This window comes from Oncorhynchus keta, chromosome 28 (assembly GCF_023373465.1).
Source record: "Oncorhynchus keta strain PuntledgeMale-10-30-2019 chromosome 28, Oket_V2, whole genome shotgun sequence".
Taxonomy (NCBI): domain Eukaryota; kingdom Metazoa; phylum Chordata; class Actinopteri; order Salmoniformes; family Salmonidae; genus Oncorhynchus; species Oncorhynchus keta.
This window is the reverse complement of record NC_068448.1, coordinates 1,321,679-1,339,873: the sequence shown is the minus strand read 5'-3', so window position 1 is coordinate 1,339,873 and position 18,195 is coordinate 1,321,679. Positions and strand designations below refer to the sequence as shown.

General features: G+C 51.2%; 2 long non-coding RNA genes and 1 pseudogene across 3 annotated transcripts; 1 reads left to right on the top strand and 2 right to left on the bottom strand.

Annotated features, from left to right (window-relative positions):
- LOC118378756 (ubiquitin-like modifier-activating enzyme 1) overlaps positions 1–18,195 on the bottom strand; it is a 66,165-nt pseudogene that overhangs the window by 1,728 nt on the left and 46,242 nt on the right.
- Positions 3,542–4,065, top strand: LOC127913057 (uncharacterized). 2 transcript variants are annotated; one of them, XR_008084448.1, is made up of 3 exons: positions 3,542–3,686; positions 3,773–3,893; positions 3,940–4,065. It is a non-coding gene; the product is annotated as an uncharacterized LOC127913057 (long non-coding RNA). The 2 variants fall into 2 exon arrangements; XR_008084449.1 differs by having other exon boundaries at positions 3,756–3,893.
- On the bottom strand, positions 17,447–18,037 carry LOC127913059 (uncharacterized). The gene is made up of 3 exons (XR_008084455.1): positions 17,983–18,037; positions 17,758–17,912; positions 17,447–17,621 (listed from the first exon to the last, which is right to left on the bottom strand). It is a non-coding gene; the product is annotated as an uncharacterized LOC127913059 (long non-coding RNA).

Genomic DNA, 18,195 nt, shown 5'->3' with positions numbered 1-18,195 from the left:
GAGAGGAGAAGGAGGAGAAGAGGAGGAGAAGAGGAGAAGGAGGAGAAGGAGGAGAAGAGGAGAAGGAGGAGAAGGAGGAGAGGAGGAGAGGAGAAGGAGGAGAAGGAGGAGAAGAGGAGAGGAGGAGAGGAGGGGGGAGAGGAGGAGAGGAGGGGGGAGAGGAGGAGGAGAGGAGGAGAGGAGGAGGAGAGGAGAAGAAGAGGAGAAGAAGAGGAGAGGAGGGGGGAGAGGAGAGGAGAGAGGAGAGGAGAGAGGAGGAGGAGAGGAGAAGAGGAGGCGGAGAGAACAGACTCAACATTTTAAACAAGCCATCTCCAGTAAATGGAGAAACTTCAGATTCTCATGTTTTAAGTTCTGCTCCTTCCTGTTGTTAACTGTCAATAAAACATTGATTCTTCCATTTCAGACATTCCTCTCAATCAGTGCAGGAAGTCCCATATTTCTGAACACAAACCACGGAACTCACGGTAACAGCAGCCTCTCCTTGAGTTTAGCAGCAGGCATGAAGAAGGAGTAGAGCATGGAGACTCCCTGAGACAGCATGGTGATCTCCAACTGATGCTCATTCTACAGGGGAGACAGAGAGGAGGAGGACAGCAGGGTGACAGGAGGAAGAGCACCGAGACAGCAGGGTGAGAGGAGGAAGAGCACCGAGACAGCAGGGAGAGGAGGAAGAGCACCGAGACAGCAGGGTGAGAGGAGGAAAGAGCACCGAGACAGCAGGGTGAGAGGAGGAAGAGCACCGAGACAGCAGGGTGAGAGGAGGAGGAAGAGCACCGAGACAGCAGGGTGAGAGGAGGAAGAGCACCGAGACAGCAGGGTGACAGGAGGAGGAGGAAGAGCACAGAGACAGCAGGGTGACAGGAGGAAGAGCGCCGAGACAGCAGGGTGACAGGAGGAAGAGCACCGAGACAGCAGGGTGACAGGAGGAAGAGCACAGAGACAGCAGGGTGAGGAAGAGCACCGAGACAGCAGGGTGACAGGAGGAAGAGCACCGAGACAGCAGGGTGACAGGAGGAGGAAGAGCAAGACAGAGACAGGAGGAAGAGCACCGAGACAGCAGGGTGAGAGGAGGAAGAGCACCGAGACAGCAGGGTGAGAGGAGGAAGAGCACCGAGACAGCAGGGTGAGAGGAGGAAGAGCACCGAGACAGCAGGGTGAGGAGGAGGAAGAGCACCGAGACAGCAGGGTGAGAGGAGGAGGAAGAGCACCGAGACAGCAGGGTGAGAGGAGGAGGAAGAGCACCGAGACAGCAGGGTGAGAGGAGGAAGAGCACCGAGACAGCAGGGTGAGGGAGGAGGAAGAGCACCGAGACAGCAGGGTGAGAGGAGGAGGAAGAGCACCGAGACAGCAGGGTGACAGGAGGAAGAGCATCGAGACAGCAGGGTGACAGGAGGAAGAGCACCGAGACAGCAGGGTGACAGGAGGAAGAGCACCGAGACAGCAGGAAGAGCACCGAGACAGCAGGGTGAGAGGAGGAAGAGCACCGAGACAGCAGGGTGAGAGGAGGAGGAGAGCACCGAGACAGCAGGGTGAGAGGAGGAGGAAGAGCACCGAGACAGCAGGGTGACAGGAGGAGGAGGAAGAGCACCGAGACAGCAGGGTGACAGGAGGAGGAGGAAGAGCACCGAGACAGCAGGGTGACAGGAGGAGGAGGAAGAGCACCGAGACAGCAGGGTGACAGGAGGAGGAGGAAGAGCATTGAGACAGCAGGGTGAGAGGAGGAGGAGCACCGAGACAGCAGGGTGAGAGGAGGAGGAAGAGCACCGAGACAGCAGGGTGAGAGGAGGAGGAGCACCGAGACAGCAGGGTGAGAGAGGAGGAGGAAGAGCACCAAGACAGCAGGGTGACAGGAGGAGGAGGAAGAGCACAGAGACAGCAGGGTGACAGGAGGAGGAGGAAGAGCACCGAGACAGCAGGGTGACAGGAGGAGGAGGAAGAGCACCGAGACAGCAGGGTGAGAGGAGGAGGAGGAAGAGCACCAAGACAGCAGGGTGACAGGAGGAGGAGGAAGAGCACAGAGACAGCAGGGTGACAGGAGGAGGAGGAAGAGCACCGAGACAGCAGGGTGAGAGGAGGAAGAGCACCGAGACAGCAGGGTGACAGGAGGAAGAGCAGAGCACCGAGACAGCAGGGTGAGAGGAGGAGGAGGAAGAGCACAGAGACAGCAGGGTGACAGGAGGAGGAGGAAGAGCACAGAGACAGCAGGGTGACAGGAGGAGGAGGAAGAGCACAGAGACAGCAGGGTGAGAGGAGGAGGAAGAGCACCGAGACAGCAGGGTGACAGGAGGAGGAGGAAGAGCCACCTAAGACAGCAGGGTGACAGGAGGAAGTCCAGGACAGAGTCATCTCCTCTCCATTGGCCTGCAGACCCTTCAGGAGGAAGACACAGAGACAGGAGGAAGAGCACAGAGACAGGAGGAAGAGCACAGAGACAGCAGGGTTACAGGAGGAGGGAGAGGAAGATGCAAACAGAGACAGCAGGGTGACAGGATTGATGGAACAGATCCTGTCATATTGAGACAGCAGGGTGTCAGGAGGAAGAAACAGAGACAGTCTAGGTATTGCTGACAGGATTGATGAAACAGATCCTGTCTAGATATTGAGGAAACAGTAGATCCTGAGGTATTGATGAAACAGTAGACAGCAGGGTGACAGGAGAGATGAAACAGAGATCCTGACAGGTAGGGTGAGGTAGGAGGAGGATTGATGAAACAGTAGACAGCAGGTATTGAGAGGTCTAGAGGAGGATGAAACAGAGACAGCAGGGATGAAACAGTAGATCTTGTCTAGGTATTGGATAGCAGAGATTGACAGCAGGGTGACCCTGTCTAGGTAGGATCCTGTCTAGATATTGAGAAACAGTAGATCCTGCAGGTATTGAGAGGTCTAGATATTGATGAAACAGTAGATCCTGTCAGGTATTGATACTGTCTAGATATTGATGAAACAGTAGATCCTGTCTTGGTATTGATCCTGTCTAGATATTGATGAAACAGTAGATCCTGTCAGGTATTGATACTGTCTAGGAGGATTGATGAAACAGAGACCTGTCAGGTATTGATAGGTCTAGATATTGATGAAACAGTAGATCCTGTCTAGGTATTGATACCTGTCTAGATATTGATGAAACAGTAGATCAGCAGGGTGAGGTAGGAGGATCCTGTCTAGATATTGATGAGGAAAGATCCTGTCTAGATATTGATGAAACAGTAGAGTCTAGGAAGATTGATGAAACAGTAGATCCTGACAGGAGGAGGATTGATCCTGTCAGCAGATGAAACAGGATCCTGAGGATTGAAGAAACAGAGATCCTGGGTGACAGGAGGATTGAGGAAACAGTAGATCCTGTCAGGTGATCTTGGAGGAAGAGGAAACAGTCCACCTGCACAGAAAGTCAGATATTGAAGTAGTCCAGGAACTGTCTAGATATTGATTGGCCTGCAGACCCTTCACCTCAAAATTGATCCTGTCACAGAGACCAGTCAATCTGTCTAGATATTGTGAAACAGTAGATGGAGGTATTGAGACTGTCTAGAGAGATGAAACAGTAGATCCTGTCTAGGTATTGATCCTGTCTAGATATTGATGAAACAGTAGATCCTGTCTAGATATTGATGAAACAGTAGATCCTGTCTAGGTATTGATCCTGTCTAGATATTGATGAAACAGTAGATCCTGTCTAGGTATTGATGAGATATTGATGAAACAGTAGATCCTGTCTAGGTATTGATGAAACAGTAGATCCTGTCTAGGTATTGATACTGTCTAGATATTGATGAAACAGTAGATCCTGTCTAGGTATTGATCCTGTCTAGATATTGATGAAACAGTAGATCCTGTCTAGGTATTGATACTGTCTAGATATTGATGAAACAGTAGATCCTGTCTAGGTATTGATCCTGTCTAGATATTGATGAAACAGTAGATCCTGTCTAGGTATTGATACTGTCTAGATATTGATGAAACAGTAGATCCTGTCTAGGTATTGATGAAACAGTAGATCCTGTCTAGGTATTGATCCTGTCTAGATATTGATGAAACGGTAGATCCTGTCTAGGTATTGATTAACACTCATCCAACAGTAACCCATGGACTAGAAGGTTCTAGACAAAATGTTCACACCGAGGGAAAATGATTGGGTCATCTGGTCTTGTTCAGGGTGACGGGGTGGGAAGGCCTCCCCGGTTCTGTACCTTGTGGCTGGGAGCAGAGATGGGTTCGGAGAAGGTGAAGAACGGCAGCGCCAGGTTCATGAAGCCGTTCTTAAACGACTCCACCTTCTTGTGTCCCTGAACGATCTTGATGAGCTCCAGACAGACCAGACCTACGACCGCCGACGTGGTGGTCGCTATCGCAGGAATGATCTTCCCAGCTATCAGCTTACTCTGGAGAGAAGAGAGAGCGAAAGAGAGAGAAAGAGAGAGAAAGAGAGCGAAAGAGAGAAATAGAGAAAGAGAGCGAAAGAGAGAAATAGAGAAAGAGAGCGAAAGAGAGAAATGAGAAAAGATCCTGAGAGAAAGAGCGAGAGAAAGAGCGAAAGAGAAAGAGCGAGAGAGATTCTAGAGTCATTCAAAGAGTCATGTCATATTGAATTGAGGTCATGAAATAGAGAAACAGATCCTGCGAAAGATACTGTCTAGATGAAACAGAAAGAGAGAAATAGAAAAACAGTAGATCCTGTCGAAAAGGTATTGATACGAAAGATATTGATGAAACAAAGATCCTAAAAATTGATCGAAAGAATTGATGAAACAGAGAAGAAGATTGATACTGTCTAGATATTGATGAAACAAGAGAAAGACAGAAATATTGATGAAAGTAAAGAACGAAAGATATTGATGAAAAGTAGATCCTGTCTAGGAAAGCGAAAGAGAGAAGCGAAAAGAAAAACAGGCGAAAGGAGAGCGATAGCGAAAAAGGGAAAAGAGATCGAAGAAAATTGATAACTGTCTAAAAGAAGCGAAAAAACAGTAAATCCTGAAAAAGAAAAAAAGCGAAAGATACTTTCGAAAGAAAGCGAAAGAAAAAGAACGAGAAAGAAATTGCGAAACAAGATCCTGTCGAGAGAGATACTGTCTAGATATTGAGAGAAATAGATCTGAAGGAAAAGTGATAGAGGAAAGAGGGATATGAGAGGGAGAGAGAAGAGAGAGACAGTATATGGTGGTTGCCATGGCAGAATGATCTTTCTGGAGGAGTCAGATAGACATCTGAACAGCCTTCTTGGGGCTTGTTTTGCTCCAGGCCTTCGGAGGAAACAGAAAAGCCTGCATCTGAAGTCAAAAGTCTGGTGGAAATGTGACATCACTGGCTGTGTGTGTAGGGGCATGTCAGTGTGTGAGTGTTCACCCACCTTGTGTCTGTCGGCAGGGGGAATGTGATAGTTCTCTGCTCGTAGGTTAGACGCCGCCACGATGAAGTCCATGTGGAAATTAGAGTCATCATCCTGGAACACAGTCACACAGTTAATCAAACACACAAATGGAAAGGGTTGAGGATGTGGTTGACAGGACTTGGTGTCTGTAGGTGAGAGAGGAGAGAGGGTGGCTGTGGGAGAGTAGGGGCAGGGTAGAGTAAAGTGAGTGTAGAGTCACCCACCTTGTGTCTGAGAGGGTAGAGTAGAGGAGATGTGATAGTTCTCTGAGTAAAGGAGGGTTAGACGCAGCCAAAGATGAAGTCCATGGGAAGGGTCAGGAGGGTAGGAACACAGTAAAAGGAGGGTTAATCAAACAGGGTAATGGAAAAGGAGGGTTGAGGATGGAGGGTAGACAGGACTCGAAAGGTGTTAGGGTAGAGTAAAGAGGGTAGAGAGTAAAGAGGGTAGGGTAGAGTAAAGGAGGGTAGGAGTAGAGGGTAGAGAGAGTAGAGGATAGAGTAAAGGAGGGTAGGGTAGAGTAAAGGGTAGGGTAGGTTAGAGAAAGGAGGGTAGGGGTAGAGTAAAGGAGGGTAGAGTAGGAGGCATGTAGAAAAAGGGTAGAGTGGAGTAAAGGAGGGTAGAGTGGAGTAAAGGAGGGTAGGTGGAGTAAAGGAGGGTAGGGAAGAGTAAAGGAGGGTAGAGTAGAAAAGGAGGGTAGAGTAAGTAAAGGAGGGTAGAGTAGAGTAAAGGAGGTAGGGTAGAGTAAAGGAGGAAGGGGAGTAGAGTAAAGGAGGGTAGGGTAGAGTAAAGGAGGGTAGGGTAGAGTAAAGGAGGGTAGGGTAGAGTAAAGGAGGGTAGGGTAGAGTAAAGGAGGGTAGGGTAGAGTAAAGGAGGGTAGGGTAGAGTAAAGGAGGGTAGGGTAGAGTAAAGGAGGGTAGAGTAAGTCTGGAGTAAAGGAGTAAAGGAGGGTAGAGTGGAGTAAAGGAGGGGAGTGGAGTAAAGGAGGGTAGAGTGGAGTAAAGGAGGAGGTAGAGTGGAGTAAAAGGAGGGTAGAGTGGAGTAAAGGAGGGTAGGGTAGAGTAAAGGAGGGTAGGGAAGAGTAAAGTAGAGTAAAGGAGGGTAGAGTAAAGGAGTAGGGTAGACTAAAGGAGTAGAGTAAAGGAGGGGGAGTAAAGGCTGTAGAGTAAAGGAGGTAGGGTAGAGTACAGGAGGGTAGAGTAGAGTAAAGGAGGGAGTAAAGGAGGTAGAGTAAAGGAGGTAGAGTAAAGGAGAGAGTAGAGTAAAGGGAGAAATAGAGTAAAGGAGGGTAGAGTAAAGGAGACAGAGTAAAGAGAGTAGAGTAAAGGAGAGTAGAGTAAAGGGGGAGAGTAAAGGAGGGGTAGAGTAAAGGAGGGTAGAGTAGAGTAAAGGAGGGTAAGAGTAAAGGGAGAGTAGAGTAAAGGGAGAGTAGAGTAAAGGAGAGTAGAGTAAAGGGAGAGAGAGTAAAGGGAGAGTAGAGTAAAGGGAGAGTAGAGTAAAAGAGGGCAGAGTAAAAGGGAGGGTAGAGTAAAGGAGGGTAGAGTAAAGGAGGGTAGAGTAAAGGAGGTAGGGTAGAGTAAAGGAGGGTAGGGTAGAGTAAAGGAGGGTAGAGTAGAAAAGGAGGGTAGAGTAGAGTAAAGGAGGGTAGGGTAGAGTAAAGGAGGGTAGGGTAGAGTAAAGGAGGGTAGGGTAGAGTAAAGGAGGGTAGGGTAGAGTAAAGGAGGGTAGGGTAGAGTAAAGGAGGGTAGAGTAGAGTAAAGGAGGGTAGGGTAGAGTAAAGGAGGGTAGGGTAGAGTAAAGGAGGGTAGGGTAGAGTAAAGGAGGGTAGGGTAGAGTAAAGGAGGGTAGAGTAAAGGAGGGTAGAGTAAAGGAGGGTAGAGTAGAGTAAAGGAGGGTAGAGTAGAGTAAAGGAGGGTAGAGTAGAGTAGAGTAAAGGAGGGTAGAGTAGAGTAAAGGAGGGTAGAGTAGAGTAAAGGAGGGTAGAGTAGAGTAAAGGAGGGTAGGGTAGAGTAAAGGAGGGTAGGGCAGAGTAAAGGAGGGTAGGGTAGAGTAAAGGAGGGGTAGGGTAGAGTAAAGGAGGGCAGATAGGGTAGAGTAAAGGAGGGTAGGGTAGAGTAAAGGAGGGTAGGGTAGAGTAAAGGAGGGTAGGGTAGAGTAAAGGAGGGTAGGGTAGAGTAAAGGAGGGTAGAGTAAAGGAGGGTAGAGTAAAGGAGGGTAGCGTAAAGGAGGGTAGAGTGGAGTAAGGAGGGTAGAGTGGAGTAAAGGAGGGTAGAGTGGAAAAGGAGGGTAGAGTGGAGTAAAGGAGGGTAGAGTGGAGTAAAGGAGGGTAGGGTAGAGAGTAAAGGAGGGTAGGGAAGAGTAAAAGGAGGTAGAGTAAAGGAGGGTAGAGTAAAGGAGGGTAGGGTAGACTAAAGGAGGGTAGAGTAAAGGAGGGTAGAGTAAAGGAGGGTAGAGTAAAGGAGGGTAGAGTAAAGGGTAAGTAGAGTAAAGGAGGGAAGAGTAAAGGGAGAGTAGAGTAAAGGAGAGTAGAGTAAAGGAGAGTAGAGTAAAGGGAGTAGAGTAAGGAGAAAAATAGAGTAAAGGAGAAAAGAGTAAAGGAGGGTAGAGTAAAGGAGGGTAGAGTAAAGGAGGGTAGAGTAGAGGAGGAGGGAAGAGTAAAGGGAGAGTAGAGTAAAGGGAGAAGTAGAGTAAAGGAGGGTAGAGTAAAGGAGAGTAGAGTAAAGGGAAAGTAGAGTAAAGGAGAGTAGATAAAGAGAGAGTAGAGTAAAAAGTAGAAGTAAAGGAAGTAGAGTAAAGGGAGATAGAGTAAAGGGAGAGTAGAGTAAAGGAGGAATAGAGTAAAGGAGAGTAGAGTAAAGGAGGGTAGAGTAAAGGAGTAGAGTAAAGGAGAGTAGAGTAAAGGAGAGTAGAGTAAAGGAGGGTAGAGTAGAGTAAAGGAGGGTAGAGTAGAGTAAAGGAGGGTAGGGAAGAGTAAAGGAGGGTAGAGTAAAGGAGAGTAGAGTAAATGAGAGTAGAGTAAAGGAGGGTAGAGTAGAGTAAGAGGGAAGAGTAAAGGGAGGAAGAGTAAAGGGGGTAGAGTAAAAATGGAGAGTAGTAAAGGGAGGGGAGTAAAGAGTAGAGTAGAGTAAAGGAGGGTAGAGTAGAGTAAAGGAGGGTAGGGTAGAGTAAAGGAGGGTAGGGTAGAGTAAAGGAGGGTAGGGTAGACTAAAGGAGGGTAGGTAAAGGAGAGTAGGGTAGAGTAAGGTAGGGTAGAGTAAAGGAGGGTAGAGTAAAGGAGGGTAGAGTAAAGGAGAGTAGAGTAAAGGAGGGTAGAGTAGAGTAAAGGAGGGTAGAAGAGAGGGTAGAGTAAAGGAGGGTAGAGTAAAGGAGAGTAAAGGAGAGTAGAGTAAAGGGAGAGTAGAGTAAAGGGAGAGTAGAGTAAAGGGAGAGTAGAGTAAAGGGAGAGTAGAGTAAAGGGAGAGTAGAGTAAAGGAGAGTAGAGTAAAGGGAGAGAAAAGGAGGGTAGAGTAAAGGAGGGTAGAGTAAAGGAGGGTAGAGTAACGGAGGGTAGAGTAACGGAGGGTAGAGTAACGGAGGGTAGAGTAACGGAGGGTAGAGAGAGTAGTAAAGGAGGGGGTAGAGAGTGTAGTGTATAGGGAGGGGGCAGAGAGTAGAGTAAAGGAGGGTAGGGAAGAGTAAAGGAGGGTAGAGTAAAGGAGAGTAGAGTAAAGGAGGGTAGAGTAAAGGAGGGTAGAGTAGAGTAAAGGAGGGTAGAGTAAAGGGAGGGAAGAGGAAAGGGAGAGTAGAGTAAAGGGAGAGTAGAGTAAAGGGAGAGTAGAGTAAAGGGAGGGTAGAGTAAAGGAGGGTAGAGTAAAGGAAGAGTAAAGGAGGGTAGAGTAAAGGAAGAGTAGAGGAGGGTAGAGTAAAGGAGGGTAGGGTAAAAGGAGAGTAGAGTAAAGGAAGAGTAGAGTAAAGGGAGAGTAGAGTAAAGGGAGGGTAGAGTAAAGGAGGGTAGAGTAAAGGAAGAGTAAAGGAGGGTAGAGTAAAGGAAGAGTAGAGGAGGGTAGAGTAAAGGAGGGTAGGGTAGAGTAAAGGAGGGTAGAGTAAAGGAGGGTAGAGTAGAGTAAAGGAGGGTAGAGTAGAGTAAAGGAGGGTAGGGTAGAGTAAAGGAGGGTAGAGTAAAGGAGGGTAGAGTAAAGGAGGGTAGAGTAAAGGAGAGTAGAGTAAAGGAGAGTAGAGTAAAGGAGAGTAGAGTAAAGGAGGGTAGAGTAAAGGAGAGTAGAGTAAAGGGAGAGTAGAGTAAAGGAGAGTAGAGTAAAGGAGAGTAGAGTAGAGTAAAGGGAGAGTAGAGTAGAGAAGGAGAGTAGAGTAAAGGGAGAGTAGAGTAAAGGGAGAGTAGAGTAAAGGGAGAGTAGAGTAAAGGAGAGTAGAGTAAAGGAGAGTAGAGTAAAGGAGAGTAGAGTAAAGGGAGAGTAGAGTAAAGGGAGAGTAGAGTAAAGGGAGAGTAGAGTAAAGGAGAGTAGAGTAAAGGAGTAGAGTAAAGGGAGAAAAAGGAGGGTAGAGTAAACGAGGGTAGAGTAACGGAGGGTAGAGTAACGGAGGGTAGAGTAACGGAGGGTAGAGAGAGTAGAGTAAAGGAGGGGGGTAGAGAGTGTAGTGTATAGGGAGGGGGCAGAAAGTAGAGTAAAGGGAGGGGTAGAGAGAGTAGAGTAAAGGGAGGGGTAGAGAGAGTAGAGTAAAGGAGGAGGGTAGAGAGTAGAGTAAAGGGAGGAGGGTAGAGAGAGTAGAGTAAAGGGAGGGGGTAGAAGAGTAGAGAAAAGGAGGGGGTAGAGAAGTAGAGTAAAGGGGAGGGGGTAGAGAGAGTAGAGTAAAGGGAGGGGGTAGAGAGAGTAGAGTAAAGGAGAGGGGTAGAGAGAGTCGAGTAAAGGGAGGGGTAGAGAGAGTAGAGTAAAGGGAGGGGTAGTAGAGAAGTAGAGTAAAGGGAGGGGGTAGAGAGAGTAGAGTAAAGGAGGGGGTAGAGAGTAGAGTAAAGGAGTGGGGTAGAGAGTAGTAAGTAAAGGGAGGAGGGTAGAGAGAGTAGAGTAAAGGGAGGGGGGTAGAGAGAGTAGAGTAAAGGGAGGAGGGTAGAGAGAGTAGAGTAAAGGGAGGGGGTAGAGAGAGTAGAGTAAAGGGAGGGGGGTAGAGAGAGTAGAGTAAAGGGAGGGGGGTAGAGAGAGTAGAGTAAAGGGGGGGGTAGAGAGAGTAGAGTAAAGGGAGGAGGGTAGAGAGAGTAGAGTAAAGGGAGGAGGGTAGAGAGAGTAGAGTAAAGGGAGGGGTAGAGAGAGTAGAGTAAAGGAGGAGGGTAGAAAGTAGAGTAAAGGGAGGGGGGTAGAAAGTAGAGTAAAAGGAGGGGGTAGAGAGAGTAGAGTAAAGGGAGGGGGGTAGAGAGAGTAGAGTAAAGGGAGGGGGGTAGAGAGAGTAGAGTAAAGGGAGGGGGGTAGAGAGAGTAGAGTAAAGGGAGGAGGGTAGAGAGAGTAGAGTAAAGGGAGGAGGGTAGAGAGAGTAGAGTAAAGGGAGGGGGGTAGAGAGAGTAGAGTAAAGGGAGGGGGGTAGAGAGAGTAGAGTAAAGGGAGGGGGGTAGAGAGAGTAGAGTAAAGGGAGGGGGATCTGTACCTTCTCAAAGTCGATGGCAGTGAGTTTAAAATGAGAAGAAGCTTCAGGTCCAGGCAGCAGAGTCTTCAGTTCCTCCAGCCTGTTGTCATCTACACGCAGACACACACACACACACACACACCACGCAGACACACACACCACGCAGACACACACACCACGCAGACACACACACCACGCAGACACACACACACACACGCAGACAGACACACACACAGACACACACACACACCACGCAGACACACACACACAGACACACACACACACCACGCAGACAGACACACACACACACACACACCACACAGACACACACACACACACGCAGACAGACACACACACACACACCACGCAGACAGACACACACACACACGCAGACAGACAGACAGACACACACACACACGCACCACGCAGACACACACACACACACCACGCAGACACACACACACACACACACACACCACGCAGACACACACACACACACCACGCAGACAGACACACACACACACAGACACACACGCAGACAGACACACACACACACAAGACAGACACACACGCACCACGCAGACAGACACACACACACACCACGCAGACAGACACACACGCACACGCCACGCAGACAGACACACACACACACACGCAGACAGACACACACACACACACCACGCAGACAGACACACACACACACCACGCAGACAGACACACACACACACCACGCAGACAGACACACACACACACACACCACGCACACACACACACACCACGCAGACAGACACACACACCACGCAGACAGACACACACACCACGCAGACAGACACACACACCACACGACAGACAGACACACACACACCACGCAGACAGACACACACACACACACACGCAGACAGACACACACACACACCACGCAGACAGACACACACACCACAGACAGCACACACCGGACACACAGACACACCACGCAGACACACACACACACCACGCAGACACACACACACACACAGACACACACGCACGACAGACACACACACACACCACGCAGACAGACACACACACACACCACGCAGACAGACACACACACACACCACGACAGACACACACACACCACGCAGACACACACACACGCACACACACACACACACACACACACACACACACACACCACGCAGACACACACCACACCACGCAGACACACACCACACCACGCAGACACACACCACACCACGCAGACACACACCACGCAGACAGACAAACACACACACACACACACACCATGCAGACAGACACACCACGCAGACAGACACACCACGCAGACAGACACACACACACACACACACACACACACACACGACACGCACCATGCAGACAGACACACCACACAGACACGCACCACACAGACACGCACCACACAGACACGCACCACACAGACAGACACACACGCACCACGCAGACAGACACACACACACCACGCAGACAGACACACACACACACACACACCACACCATGCAGACACACACCACGCAGACGCACACCACGCAGACAGACACACACGCACCACGCAGACAGACACAAAACATAGGAAGGTTAGTCCTACACAGACCGTGTCGATTGGTTTACAGACAAGGAAAGTGCCCAATGAGATATGTAGTAGGGTCATCTCAGATGGGAGCCGTCTTCCTAACACATAACAGTCCGTGGTTATTATTCCCTCTTAGGACGAAACAAACAACCGTCTTCAGTCAGAAAGGAACCTGGACGTTTCTCATTCAAGCCTTGGGACACAACTTCATTCAGCAGCAAACAGAGTTAGAAACCATTTCTGAGGACACCTCACGCCTGCGCTCCAACGGGCTCGTTCCCCTTCAACTACTGTGTAGACATCCCTACAGGTAGGAGGTTGACTGTCACTAGACCCCATTGTGTTTCTACATCACTAGACCCCCAAATCAATCCCATCCTCACCGACGTTGGCGTTAGCGCTCTGCAGCTCCTGGTCGGAGACGTGGATCTTGACCCCTGACCTGGGGACGAAGGTGGGCACCGATAGGCTGTCCAGGATCTTAGCCACGCCGACACGGTCGGTAGAGCCCTGCATGCCGTACGACTGGGCAAACAAGTTGGCTCCTGACATCACATAGTCCATATGGAGGTGCTAGAGAGAGAGAGAGAGGAGACAGTCTCCAACCGTGGACAGGGGGACACGGGGACAGGGGGAGAGACGGGGACAGGGGGGACACGGGGAGACACGGGGACAGGGGGGACACGGGGGACACGGGGACAGGGGGGAGACGGGGACAGGGGGAGACACGGGGACAGTTGGCTCCTGACATCACATAGTCCATATGGAGGTGCTAGAGAGAGAGAGAGAGACAGTCTCCAACCGTGGACAGGGGGACACGGGGGGAGACACGGGGGGGAGACACGGGGACGGGACGGGGACAGAGGGGAGACGGGGGGGACACGGGGACAGGGGGAGACGGGGACAGGGGGAGACGGGGACAGGGGGGAGACGGGGACAGGGGGAGACGGGGACAGGGGGAGAGACGGGGACAGGGGGAGAGACATCACATAGTCCATATGGAGGTGCTAGAGAGAGAGAGAGGAGACAGTCTCCAACCGTGGACAGGGGGACACGGAGGGACAGGGGGGAGACACGGGGACAGGGGGGAGACGGGGACAGGGGGAGAGACATCACATAGTCCATATGGAGGTGCTAGAGAGAGAGAGAGAGGAGACAGTCTCCAACCGTGGACAGGGGGGAGACGGGGACAGGGGGAGACACGGGGACAGGGGGAGACGGGGACAGGGGGAGAGACATCACATAGTCCATATGGAGGTGCTAGAGAGAGAGAGAGAGAGGAGACAGTCTCCAACCGTGGACAGGGGGACACGGGGGGGGACACGGGGGGAGACACGGGGAGACACGGGGACGGGACGGGGACAGAGGGGAGACGGGGGGGACACGGGACAGGGGGAGACGGGGACAGGGGGAGACGGGGACAGGGGGGAGACGGGGACAGGGGGAGACGGGGACAGGGGGAGACGGGGACAGGGGGAGAGACATCACATAGTCCATATGGAGGTGCTAGAGAGAGAGAGGAGACAGTCTCCAACCGTGGACAGGGGGGACACGGGGACAGGGGGAGACACGGGGACAGGGGGAGACGGGGACAGGGGGAGAGACATCACATAGTCCATATGGAGGTGCTAGAGAGAGAGAGAGAGAGACAGTCTCCAACCGTGGACAGGGGGAGACGGGGACAGGGGGAGACACGGGGACAGGGGGAGACGGGGACAGGGGGGAGAGACATCACATAGTCCATATGGAGGTGCTAGAGAGAGAGAGAGAGGAGACAGTCTCCAACCGTGGACAGGGGGACACGGGGACAGGGGGGAGACACGGGGACAGGGGGGAGACGGGGACAGGGGGGAGAGACATCACATAGTCCATATGGAGGTGCTAGAGAGAGAGAGAGGGAGACAGTCTCCAACCGTGGACAGGGGGACACGGGGACAGGGGGGAGACACGGGACAGGGGGGAGACACGGGGACAGGGGGGGGGAGACGGGGACAGGGGGAGACGGGGACAGGGGGGACACGGGACAGGGGGAGACGGGGACAGGGGGGACACGGGGGAGACACGGGGACAGGGGGAGACACGGGGACAGGGGGAGACACGGGGACAGGGGGAGACGGGGACAGGGGGAGACGGGGACAGGGGGAGACAGGGGACAGGGGGGGTAAAGGACTCACGTTGCTGGTACTGAACTCTAGAGGGTGAGGACATCTCTTTGGACCGGACCAGAAGGGGGCGCCAGAGCTGGTCAGCTGAGAGAAGAGCATTGATATCAGTACAACAAAACCACATTTCAACAACAGTATGTGTATGTGTGTGTGTGTAACAGTGTGTGTGTGTGTGTGTGTGTGTGTGTGTGTGTGTGTGTGTGTGTGTGTGTGTGTGTGTGTGTGTGTGTAACAGTGTGTGTGTGTGTGTGTGTGTGTGTGTGTGTGTGTGTGTAACAGTGTGTGTGTGTGTGTGTGTGTGTAACAGTGTGTGTGTGTGTGTGTGTAACAGTGTGTGTGTGTGTGTGTGTGTGTAACAGTGTGTGTGTGTGTGTGTAACAGTGTGTGTGTGTGTGTGTGTGTGTGTGTGTGTGTGTGTGTGTGTGTGTGTGTGTGTGTGTGTGTAACAGTGCTCCATGTACCTGTTCTGGGGGGAAGTTGTGCAGTAGTTGACAGATGTTGTTGCTGTACTGGCACTGCCAGTGGTGGCGAGCCCAGGTGACACAGTCGGCCCAGCTGTGAGGGCAGTCCGTCACCAGGCTCTTATAGACGGCCTCCAACACCTCGAGAGGCTGGGCTCCAGGCAGCTTCAGGGTCCTCTCCAGGAACTTAGCATCACTAGGTCAGGAAACAGCAACACAGTCGATACTAAACGGGTCCAGACGACCTCCAACACCTCCTCCTATCTGGGTCGAGTATCAGAACCACGAGACTACGACAACTTTAAAAAAAAATTGTTTCAGACGCCACAGAGAGACGGAGTTCATTGGGAAAACGTTTATAGAACTGATGCATTTCTCTTTGAACAACTACTGGGCATGTCTCAATCGATCCCCTAAAAAAGGGCAACGGGGTTGTCAGCTCGTGATTTGACATGAAGAGAACATCAGTCTTCATTCAAACTGAAAAAGGTAGATAAACACAAACCACAGCAGGTAAAATGTTGAAACATGCTAAATTGGTGGACTTACGTGAGGTACTGCATGGCATTCTCCGATGGCTGTTTAAAGAGACCCTCAAACTCATCCCGGGCCCACTGGAGACAAGGGAGAGAGACGAGGGAGAGAGACGAGGGAGAGAGACGAGGGAGAGAGACGAGGGAGAGAGACGAGAGAGAGAGACGAGGGAGAGAGACGAGGAGAGAGACGAGGAGAGAGACGAGGGAGAGAGACGAGGGAGAGAGACGAGGGAGAGAGACGAGGAGAGAGATGACGAGAGAGAGACGAGGGAGAGAGACGAGGGAGAGAGACGAGGGAGAGAGACGAGGGAGAGAGACGAGGGAGAGAGACGAGGGAGAGACGAGGGAGAGAGACGAGGGAGAGAGACGAGGGAGAGAGACGAGGGAGAGAGACGAGGGAGAGAGACGAGGGAGAGAGACGAGGGAGAGAGACGAGGAGAGAGACGAGGGAGAGAGACGAGGGAGAGAGACGAGGAGAGAGACGAGGAGAGAGACGAGGGGAGAGAGAACGAGGGAGAGAGACGAGGGAGAGAGACGAGGAGAGAGACGAGGAGAGAGACGAGGAGAGAGACGAGGAGAGAGACGAGGGAGAGACGAGAGAGAGACGAGAGAGAGACGAGAGAGAGAGACGAGGAGAGAGACGAGGAGAGAGACGAGGGAGAGAGACGAGGAGAGAGACGAGGAGAGAGAGACGAGGGAGAGAGATGAGAGAGAGAGACGAGGGAGAGAGACGAGGGAGAGAGACGAGGGAGAGAGACGAGGGAGAGAGACGAGGGAGAGAGATGAGGGAGAGAGACGAGGGAGAGAGACGAGGGAGAGAGATGAGGGAGAGAGACGAGGGAGAGAGATGAGAGAGTTACCACACACACTGCATATAGAGGACGTCAGTCCCCCAGGTTAGAGAAGGATGGAGCGTGGCCGGTTTGAATCCCAGGTCTGATTACAAAATATGCTGCTTTGCTCGAGTCACTCAAACTGCTATGGGACAATGGACAGGTACTCTGCTCCTGTATTGTGCTGCAGAGTGTGTGTGTTACCTGCAGGTTGTGTGTGTGTGTGTTACCTGCAGGGTGTGTGTGTGTGTGTTACCTGCAGGTTGTGTGTGTGTGTGTTACCTGCAGGGTGTGTGTGTTACCTGCAGGGTGTGTGTGTTACCTGCAGGTTGTGTGTGTGTGTGTTACCTGCAGGGTGTGTGTGTTACCTGCAGGGTGTGTGTGTTACCTGCAGGGTGTGTGTTACCTGCAGGGTGTGTGTTACCTGCAGGGTGTGTGTTACCTGCAGGGTGTGTGTTACCTGCAGGGTGTGTGTTACCTGCAGGGTGTGTGTTACCTGCAGGGTGTGTGTTACCTGCAGGGTGTGTGTTACCTGCAGGGTGTGTTCGATGGCGTTGGGGAAGTTCTTCAGCGTGCAGATGGGGATGGACTTCTCCGGGGGTCCTGGGAGGAGCTGTATGACTCTGTCAGGAAGGGGATGACCACCTGAACGTTTCCTTGGTGCCCAGAGTCCCGGACTCTAACAGGGGCTTCCTGTAGTAGACACACCTCCGGTCCATATACATACCTACAGGACAGACAATATGACTAACAGGGGCTTCCTGTAGTAGACACACCTCCGGTCCATATACATACCTACAGGACAGACAATATGACTAACAGGGGCTTCCTGTAGTAGACACACCTCCGGTCCATATACATACCTACAGGACAGACAATATGACTAACAGGGGCTTCCTGTAGTAGACACACCTCCGGTCCATATACATACCTACAGGACAGACAATATGACTAACAGGGGCTTCCTGTAGTAGACACACCTCCGGTCCATATACATACCGACAGGACAGACAATATGACTAACAGGGGCTTCCTGTAGTAGACACACCTCCGGTCCATATACATACCTACAGGACAGACAATATGACTAACAGGGGCTTCCTGTAGTAGACACACCTCCGGTCCATATACATACCTACAGGACAGACAATATGACTAACAGGGGCTTCCTGTAGTAGACACACCTCCGGTCCGTATACATACCTACAGGACAGACAATATGACTAACAGGGGCTTCCTGTAGTAGACACACCTCCGGTCCATATACATACCTACAGGACAGACAATATGACTAACAGGGGCTTCCTGTAGTAGACACACCTCCGGTCCGTATACATACCTACAGGACAGACAATATGACACTCTAACAGGGGCTTCCTGTAGTAGACACCTCCGGTCCATATACATACCTACAGGACAGACAATATGACTAACAGGGGCTTCCTGTAGTAGACACACCTCCGGTCCATATACATACCGACAGGACAGACAATATGACTAACAGGGGCTTCCTGTAGTAGACACACCTCCGGTCCGTATACATACCTACAGGACAGACAATATGACTAACAGGGGCTTCCTGTAGTAGACACACCTCCGGTCCATATACATACCTACAGGAC